Raw genomic sequence first — 9,860 nt, 5'->3', positions numbered from 1 at the left:
ACCGGTCTGTAATTCCCATTTTTCTCTCTACCACCTGTTTTGAATAGTGGGGTAACATTAGCTACCCTCCAATCTATGGGTACTGTTCCAGATTCCATCGAATGTTGGAAGATGATCAGCAATGCATCTACTATTTCTAGGGCCACTTCCATAAGTACCCTAGGATGTAGATTATCAGCCCCTGGGGATTTATCGGCCTTCAATCCCGTCAATTTCCCTTACACCATTTCCCTACAAATACTGATTTCTTTCAGTTCCTCCCTTTCATCAGACCGTGTAAGACCATAAGAACATAAGAAATAGGAGCAGGAGTAGGCCAATCGGCCCCTCGAGCCTGCTCCGCCATTCAATAAGATCATGGCTGATCTGATCCTAGCCGCCAATCTACTATCACAGAACCATCTCCTGAATCTAACAGAATTAGACACATGAAATAGGAGCAGGATCAGGCTACACAGCCCCTGGGCCCGCTCCGCTACCCACAGGGCCATGTCCGATCCGAACCTAGACTCATGTCCAAATTCCTGCCCGCTCCCCGTAACCCTTAATTCCCTTTACTTCTAGGAAACTGTCTATTTCTGTTTTAAATTTATGTAATGATGTAGCTTCTACAGCTTTTTGGGGCAGCATATTCCATGGACCTACCACCCTCTGAGTGAAGTAGTTCCTCCTCATCTCAGTTTTGAAAGAGCAGCCCCTTATTCTAAGACTATGCCCCCTAGTTCTAGTTTCACCCATCATCGGGAACATCCTCCCCGCATCCACCCGATCAAATCCCTTCACAATCTTATATGTTTCAATAAGATCGCCTCTCATTCTTCTGAACTCCAATGAGTAGAGTCCTCTCCTCATATATCCATCCCCTCATCCCCGGGATTAACCGAGTGAACTTTCCTTGTACTGACTCGAGAGCAAGTATGTCTTTTCTTAATATGGACACCAAAACTGTATGCAGTATTCCAGGTGCGGTCTCACCAATACCTTGTACAACTGAAGCAATACCTCCCTATTTTTGTATTCTATCCCCCTAGCAATGAAAGCGAACATTCCATTGGCCTTCTTAATCACTTGCTGCACCTGCATACTAATCTTTTGAGTTTCATGCACCAGGACCCCCAGATCCCTTTGTACTTCAGTGCTTTCCAGTTTCTTGCCATTAAGATAATAACTTGCTCTACGATTTTTCCTGCCAAATTGCATAACCTCACACTTTCCAGTATTGTATTCCATCTGCCAAATCTCTGCCCACTTACTTAGCCTGTCTATGTCCCCTTGCAGGTTTTTTATGTCCTCCTCACTCACTACTTTCCCTCCCATCTTAGTATCATCTGCAAACTTTGATATGTTACACTCGGCCCCCTCCTCCAAATCGTTAATATAGATTGTAAGGAGTTGGGGACGCAGCACTGACCCCTGCGGAATACCACTAGTTACTGATTGCCAGTCTGAGAATGAACCATTTATCCCAAATCTCTGCCTTCTGTTAGATAGCCAATCCTCTATCCATGCCAGAATATTACTCCCAATCCCGTGATTTTTTATCTTAAGCAATAATCTTTTGTGCGGCATCTTGTCAAATGCCTTTTGGAAGTCTAAATACACTACATCCACTGGTTCCCCTTTATCCACCCTATATGTTACTTCCTCAAAGAGCTCCAGCAAATTTGTCAAACATGACTTCCCCTTCATAAAACCATGCTGACGATGTCCTATTAAATTATGATTATCCAAATGTCCTGTTACTGTCTCCTTAATAATGGACTCCAAAATTTTACCTACCACAACTTTAGGCTAACCGGTCTATAGTTTCCAGCCTTCTGTCTACTGCTCTTTTTAAATAAGAGTGTTACATTAGCAGTTTTCCAGTCTGCCGGGACCTTTGCTGAGTCCAGGGAGTTTTGGAAAATTATTACCAATGCATCCACAATCCCTACCGCCACTTCCCTCAAGACCCTAGGATGTAAGCCATCAGGTCCAGGTGATTTATCCGCCTTGAGTCCCATTATTTTACCGAGTACCACTTCCTCATGTTTTTGATCGTGTTTAGCTCCTCCCCACCTATAGCCCCCTGTTTGTCCAGTGTTGGGATATTCTCAGTGTCCTCTACTGTAAAGACTGATACAAAATATTCATTCAGTGTTTTTGCCATCTCCATATTTCCCACCATTAATTTCCCGGTCTCAACCTCTAAGGGACCAACATTTACTTTAGCCACCCTTTATCTTTTTATATAACTATAAAAACTCTTACTATCTGTTTTTATATTTTTTGCTAATTTACTTTCATAATCTATCTTCCCTTTCTTAATCAATCTTATTGCTATTTTTTGCTGTCTTTTAAAGTTTTCCCAATCCTCTATCCTCCCACTAGATTTGGCTACCTTATATGCCCTTGTTTTTAGTCGAATACTATCCTTAATTTCTTTACTTAGCCACGGATGGCTGTCTTTTCTTTTACACCCTTTTCTTCTCAGTGGAATTTATTTTTTTTGGAACTTGTAAAATAACTCCTTAAATGTACACCACTGATCATGTATCGTCTTACACTTTAATCTATTTTCCCAATCCACTCTACTCAATTCCGCTCTCATACCCTCATAGTCTCCTTTATTCAAGCTTAGCACGCTTGTTTGAGATCCAACCTTCTCACCCTCTAATTGAATATGGAATTCAACCATGTTATGGTAACTCATTCCAAGGGGATCCTTTACTAGGACATTTTTAATTAATCCTGTCTCGTTACACAGGACCAGATCTAAGGTTGCTTGCCCCCTGGTCAGTTCAGTTACATACTGCTCAAGAAACCCATCCCTAATACACTCAATGAACTCATCCTCAAGGCAGCCCTGCTCAATTTGATTTGTCCAATTAATATGATAGTTAAAATGCCCCATAATTATAGATGTTCCCTTATTACAAGCCTCAACTATTTCCTGATTGATACTCCGTCCAACAAAGTTGCAACTGTTCGGAGGCCTATAGACTACGCACACTAGTGTTTTTTTCCCCTTATTATTCCTTCCCTCCACCCAAACTGTTTCATTATCCTGATCTTTTGACCCAATATCATTGCTCTGTATTACAGTGGTTCCTTCCTTTATTAACATAGCCACCCCACCTCCCCTTCCTTCCTGCCTGTCCTTCCTGATAGTTAAATAACCTGGTATGTTTAATTCCCAGGCATTGTCACCCTGCAGCCATGTTTCTGTAATGGCCACAAGATCATACCCATATGTAGTTATTTGTGCCATTAGCTCATCTATTTTGTTACGAATGCTACGTGCATTCAGATAGAGAACTTTCAAATATGTTTTGTGACACTTAGTTCCTGCTTTTGCCCTTTTTATTACTTTAACTTTTACTCCATACCTTCTGCCCCTTCCTGACACGCTCTGGTTTTTAATTTCCTCACTGCTACCTAAGTTTATGACCTTCTCTGTTGTCATTTTAATATTTGCTCTCTAGGAACCTCCCCCCATCTAGTTAGTTTAAAGCCCTCTCTACAGCCCTAGTTATATGATCCGCCAGGACTCTAGTCCCAGCACTGGCCAATTGAAGCCCGTTCCAACGGAACAGCTCCCTCCTGCCCCAATACTGGTGCCAGTGTCCCAGGAAGCAAAACCCATTTCTCCCACACCAGTCTTTGAGCCACGCATTTAACTCTCTAATTTTATTTGTCCTAGCCAAATTCGCTCGTGGCTCAGGTAATAATCCAGAGATTATTACCCTTGAGGTTATGTTTCTTAATTTGATCCCTAGCTGCTCATACTCCTTTAACAGAACCGGCTTCCTCGTCCTATCTACGTCATTTGTACCAACATGGACCACGACAACTGGATCCACCCCCTCCCACTGCAAGTTTATTTCTAGCCCAGAGGAGATGTCCTTAACCCTGGCACCGGGTAGGCAACACAGCCTTCGGGACTCTCGCTCTTGGCTGCAGAGAACTCTATCTATCCCCCTAAAAATACTATCCCCTACCACTACAACATTTCTATTTACTCCCCCCTCTTGAATGGCCCCCCGTTCCACGGTGCTGTGGCCAGGTTGCTCATCCTCCCTGCAGTCCCTACTCCCGTCAGCCGTGGCTCATTAGGAAGCACCCTTGCCCTGAGTCACTCTCGCTCTCCCCACTCCAGTGACTTGAGCACAAAAATCCAGGCTGACACTCCAATGCAGTAGACAGAGTGTGCTGCACTGTCGGAGGCGCTGTCTTTCAGATGAGATGTTAAACCGAGGCCGTGTCTGGCCTCTCAGGTGGGTGTTAAAGATCCTATGGCATTTTTCGAAGAAGAGCAGGAGAGTTCTCCCCTGGGTCCTGGGCCAATACTTATCCCTTAATCAACACAACTAAAACAGATTATCTGGTCATTATCACACTGCTGTTTGTGGGAACTTGCTGTGCGCAAATTGGCTACCACATTTCCTACATTACAACAGTGACTACACTTCATTGGCGCTAAAGCGTTGGGACATCCTGAGGTCATGAAAGGCGCTGCAGAAATGCAAGACTTTCTTTTTTCTTTCTCTGGGAGCTCACCCACCACCAATGTTAGGCCGACTGGTCTGATTTATCCCTTTCACTCTGGTTGAACAGAGTTGTTATATTGGCAACTGCAGGCATGTGGCCCAACTTCCATATCCAAAGTTTAGATAGAATTTTACAGCACAGACACAGGCCATTCGGCTCGTCCGGTCCACGCCAGCGTTTATGCTCCACACGAGCCTCCTCCAACCCTACTTCATCTCACACTATCACCACATCCTTCCATTCCTTTCTCCCTCAGGTCCTTATCTAGCTTCCACTCAAATGACATTCGCCTCAATCACTCCTTCTGGTAGCATCTTCCACATTCTCACCACTCTCTGGGTAAAGAACTTTCTCCTGAATTCCCTATTGGATTAATTAGTGACTATCTCATATGTGTGGCCCGCAGTTTTGGTCCCCCCCACAACTAGAAATATCTTCTCTCTGTCTACCCTATCGAACCCCTTCATAATTTTAAAGACCTCTATTAGGTCACCTCTCAGTCTCTTTTCTAAAAAGCCCCAGCCTGTTTAATCTTTCCTGATAGTTGAAACCTCTCAGTTCTGGTACAAACCTTTTGTGCAGCTTCTCCAGTGCCTCTATATCTTCTTTATAATATGTGGACCAGTGCACAGGATGTTTGGAGCATTGTCCTCAAAGCCTCTGTTATCTCCTCTCTGTCTTCCCTCAGTATTCGAGAACACAGTCATCAGGGCCTGGGGCCTTTGGCACGTCAATACAAAGAGGAAGCAGATCTTAATGAGAAAGTAGCCGTGGCCTGGGAGAGCCGCAGGTGATGATGGAATGGGCGAGGTATGCGAGAGTGTGAGGTGTTCAGAGGAGAAAGGGGTCTTCAGGGAGCTGGTAATATCTGGACAGAAAGGAGCCGTCCGCACATCACAGATATTAAACATGGGAATGGCTTTTCAGAGTAGTGGAGAGCAGAGTATCCATGGAAGCATGTTAACTGATTTGCTTAATTTCTACTAAACTGACAATGTAAACCATCTCTGACTTTAAAGGCTGTTCTGGAAGCGACAGAGAAAAACATCTCACACCCACAGAATTTATCTTGAGTGAGGTCCTGCAAAACATCTGATCACTCGGACGGAAGTAGGAGGCTGTGATGTTGAGACTGAGCGTTGAATGGCCGATGCTTCTCTGTGCCCTCTCCTGCAATGTGTTGGTGCCCACATTCCCCGGGTACAGTTTCAATAACTGCATGCAGGATGCCAACCACAATGGTACCTTTCAGTGCGTCCACCGCTTCCTGACACAGGTCTCTAGTGCCGTGTCCGACCTCCCAGCCAGCACCGTGCACTTGAACATCTCCCACAACTGGCTCACCCAACTGCAAGCGGACAGCTTCCGCAGCCTGTCCAAGCTGCTCACCCTGCGGCTGGATTACAATCGGATTGAGAGTGTTTGCTGCGGTGCGTTCAGTAATCTCACCAGCCGACTGACACTTAACCTGTCCTACAGCAGTATCTCTCGTCTGAACTCTTCGGGCTTCCAAGAACTTGAAAAGTTAGATCAACTCCTGCTCCATCACAACCGCTTAGTCACAGTTGAACCCAAAGCATTCGCTGCATTGGACAATCTTCAAACACTTGTCTTAAGCTCCAATAAACTCCACAGTTTCTCCCATCTGGTGAGCGCTGTCTCTGGGCTCAGTAATCTGACGCTCCTGGATCTGGGCAACAATCAACTCGCCTCCCTGCAACATCGCACCGCCCTCTCGCCCTCCCTCCGAAACCTCTCCCTCTCTAACAACTCTCTCACAACATTTGACTGCCAACGGAACTTCCTCAGCAACATTCTCAGGTTGGATCTGTCCAATAACAAACTCTCCGATGCTTTGGAATTTTCTAAAGTTGACCTGAGGAACATCTCGTGTTTGATCATCAAGAACAACCCCTTAAATGTCACCGAGTTTCTCAAATCTGCAAACCTGGATCTACAGAATGTTCAATACTCTGGATTAAGGCTGCACAACCAGAGTCAGCTGTCCAACCTGTGCCACTATCTGGGTCTCAGGACTATGAAGAGCCTGGTCCTGCAGAACAATCAGATCTTATTCCTCCCTGCCCATTCCCTATCCCAGTGCCCACCCATCACCAGCTGGGATTTATCACACAATCTCCTCACATCTGTGGAGTGCTTTGAATTTGCATCGAAAAGAAAGCAAGTTGTTTCTTTCATTATCGAGCACAACAGAATCATTAAGTTACCTTCCTGTTACAAGGATGGGAAGGCAGTCACGGTGTTTCCCAAGCTGTCGCTCCTAACCTTTCGCTACAACAGGATTTTCACCATTTATAGTCACGCCTTCTCTTATGCTCCCCATCTCCGGTCCCTAAAGCAGAACATTAACAACATTGCTGTCATCAACAAGGCTACCTTTTCTAACCTCACCAACTTGGAGGAGCTCCGACTCGACAACAACCTCATAACTGACATCTATGAACACACCTTCAGCAACGTTGGGAGTCTCAGGAATCTCAATCTCAGAAACAACAGGATCTCAATTGTTTTCAGCAAGGTGTTTGCAAATCTCAATAACCTGAACACATTGGACCTGGGAGGGAACAAAATTCGAAGCCTCACCATCCACTCTTTCTGTGGATTACACAATCTGACCAAGCTTTATCTCGATAGGAACTGTATAACCCGTATCAGCAGGGAGATCTTCGACATCCTCCCATCATTAGGAGTGTTGGACTTGGACAGTAACCGGATCAGATACAACACTGGCCTGATTGCAGCATCTCCTTTTGTTAACCTCACAAAGCTCTACATTCTCAAACTACAAGCCCAGCAACCCTACGGCATCAACATTATTCCTCCAAAGTTTTTCAATGGCCTCATCTCTTTAAGAGACCTGTATATAGGAGAGAATAAAATGTCACTTTCCAAAGATGGATTTGAAGACCTGATCAATTTGAGAATGCTCTCCATGCCCGATGCTTGCAATGGGATCCACAGCCTGAATCCAGGGATCTTCAAGAATCTCCAGAGTCTAGAGAGACTCAACCTTGAAAATGTCGGCCTCCAATCCATGCCTCTTGACGTCTTTGGAAACCTTTCCAACCTCAGGACATTGTTCTTGGGGAAAAACGCCATTGAGATCATCAATAGCACGGTTGTGGAACACCTGCCCTCCCTGACCAACCTGGATCTACGGAAGAACCCGTTCCCCTGCACCTGTGACATCAGTTGGTTCCAAAACTGATCCCTGTCCAACCCCAGGGTGCAGGTTATCTATTTTTACAACCAAACATGTGCAGATCCGCCAACTGAATACTTGTATAAGTTTGATGCTCGCGTTTGTTACTTGGACATTGGGCAGATCATGTTCCATATAACTGTGCCGGTCTTGATCTTGTTCATGTTCATCCCTATATTCTACAGCAAAGGGTACTGGCACATCAAGTATGGGTTTTATATTTTCCGATCATGGTTGAATGACCACAGAGGGAGGTGAGAGAGTCAGCAGTCCAACAGGTATGATGTATTAATCTCCTATAATTCTCAGGACGAAGACTGGGTTCTGCAAGAGTTGGTGCCAAACCTGGAAACGAGAGGACCTCAAAGCTTCAAACTCTGCCTCCACCACAGAGATTTTGAGCTGGGCAAATATATCATCGACAACATCGTGGACAGCATCTACCAGAGCAGGAAGACCATCTGTGTGATGAGCCGCAACTACCTGTACAGCGAGTGGTGCTCCATGGAACTGCAGCTAGCGAGCTACAGGCTCTTCCACGAGATGAAAGATATCATCATCCTGATCTTCTTGGAGAGGATTCCAGATGCTGAACTCTCAACCTACCACAAGATGAGAAAGGTCATGAAAAAGAAGACCTACATCCAGTGGCCATCAGACATCGAAGCTCAAAAATTGTTTTGGGTCAAAGTGAGAGAAGCGATTAAAGGCTCCAACTGGGCCAAGGAGGGGAATCCCGCTGCTGAAAGTTAAGCTTCAAGGCCTAGAAATCCGCAGTCTTACCGCAGGCCCTTAAGGCCTTAGTCGGGGAAACATGGTGGCTGCCGCACTACCCATGTGTTTTGGAGTTCGCCGCTCAACTTACCGCCCTGTGTTAATTGCGAACAACTCCCCCAGTGGCTGCATAATGGCCGGTGGAAGGCTGCTGACTTACAGTGGGGGAGGCTGCAAATGGCCTTGCAGGACGACCTCGAGCAGCTCTAGCCCTAGAATGCCTGGCTGTAGACTGCACCACCTCGGCATGGGCGGCAGCAGCCTAGGCTGGCTGGCAGGCAGCGGCAAGGGCAATAGGTGGAGTGGCAGAGGTGGGAATAGGAGTGCTGTCATCCTGAGAGAGGGCAGCAGGTTCCTGCTCCCCAGATCCACTGCCACTCTCCCCAGGGTGGTGCCTCAACATTCCTAGCAATCTGTTGGTGGCCAGATGGCTGGGCGGCTGTGACACCCTGCAAGCCCCGTTCAACACTGGTAAACCCAGCCATGGTGGCAGCAGTCTGAGCTTGGGTGGCAGCAAACTGAGGCTGCAGGAGAGCACTCTGATACAGCGTGATCTGACAAGTGGCGCTCCAAATGGAATGACAATGAGGTGCTGCTGCATCAAAGAGCCTTCCCTTTAAGTAGTGGAGAAAGCCGAGGCCTAACATGACTTGCAGTCGGACTGCACCCGATATTGGCCCATCTGTTGAGCGGTAAAGCAATGAGCAGCGGGTTTAGTGCTCAGATCAGCACTATAATCATGTAAAAGAGCACTCAGCATGAATTTTGCGTGCTACTTAGACCACTTTGTCCAGACGCAGCTAAGTAACGCTGGGCCATGATTCTGCCCGTTTTCAGGCCATATCCGATTTATTGGCCCGTGTTCCTCAAAGCCCCTTTGGTTCGAGTGGCAGGGCATCCACTCATCTCGGAACCCGCTGCCACACGCTTCCATCCACCTCTGACACAGTACCTCCTTATTGTTAATCCTGTCATTGCTGCTATTGACCCAGGATAAGGCAAATGTACAGACACACAATGTAAGCACAGAATAAAGCCTTAACCATCTGGCCCCCGCATGTCGGCTCACTGTCGTCTTTCCATCCAACATCTGCTTGAATCTGGGCCAGACTGATGGAGTGAACGACTCCTCGGTCCGTGGTAATCTGACACTGGTGGACATCAATCCACAGCACAAGACTGTCCACACTGGAGCCCAACAGGAGATCTCACTCACACTCCCAATGGCCTGAGAATTGGCTGGTGTGAGAAATCCAGCTAACAAACCTTTCATATTATCCACTAATTTTGATACAATACTGGCTCCCATGACAGGATAGCCCTGGTGCTACCC

The 9,860-nt window shown here is 46.3% G+C and overlaps 1 pseudogene; it reads left to right on the top strand.

The window, feature by feature from the left end:
• Nucleotides 1–5,653: 5,653 nt before the first annotated feature.
• Nucleotides 5,654–8,506, top strand: LOC147085987 (uncharacterized; annotated as a pseudogene).
• Nucleotides 8,507–9,860: the final 1,354 nt, after the last annotated feature.

This window comes from Somniosus microcephalus, unplaced genomic scaffold, assembly GCF_052327205.1.
Source record: "Somniosus microcephalus isolate GS21.2 unplaced genomic scaffold, FLI_Smic_1.0 unresolved_chr8, whole genome shotgun sequence".
NCBI lineage: Eukaryota > Metazoa > Chordata > Chondrichthyes > Squaliformes > Somniosidae > Somniosus > Somniosus microcephalus.
This window is presented reverse-complemented; position numbering and strand designations above follow the sequence as displayed.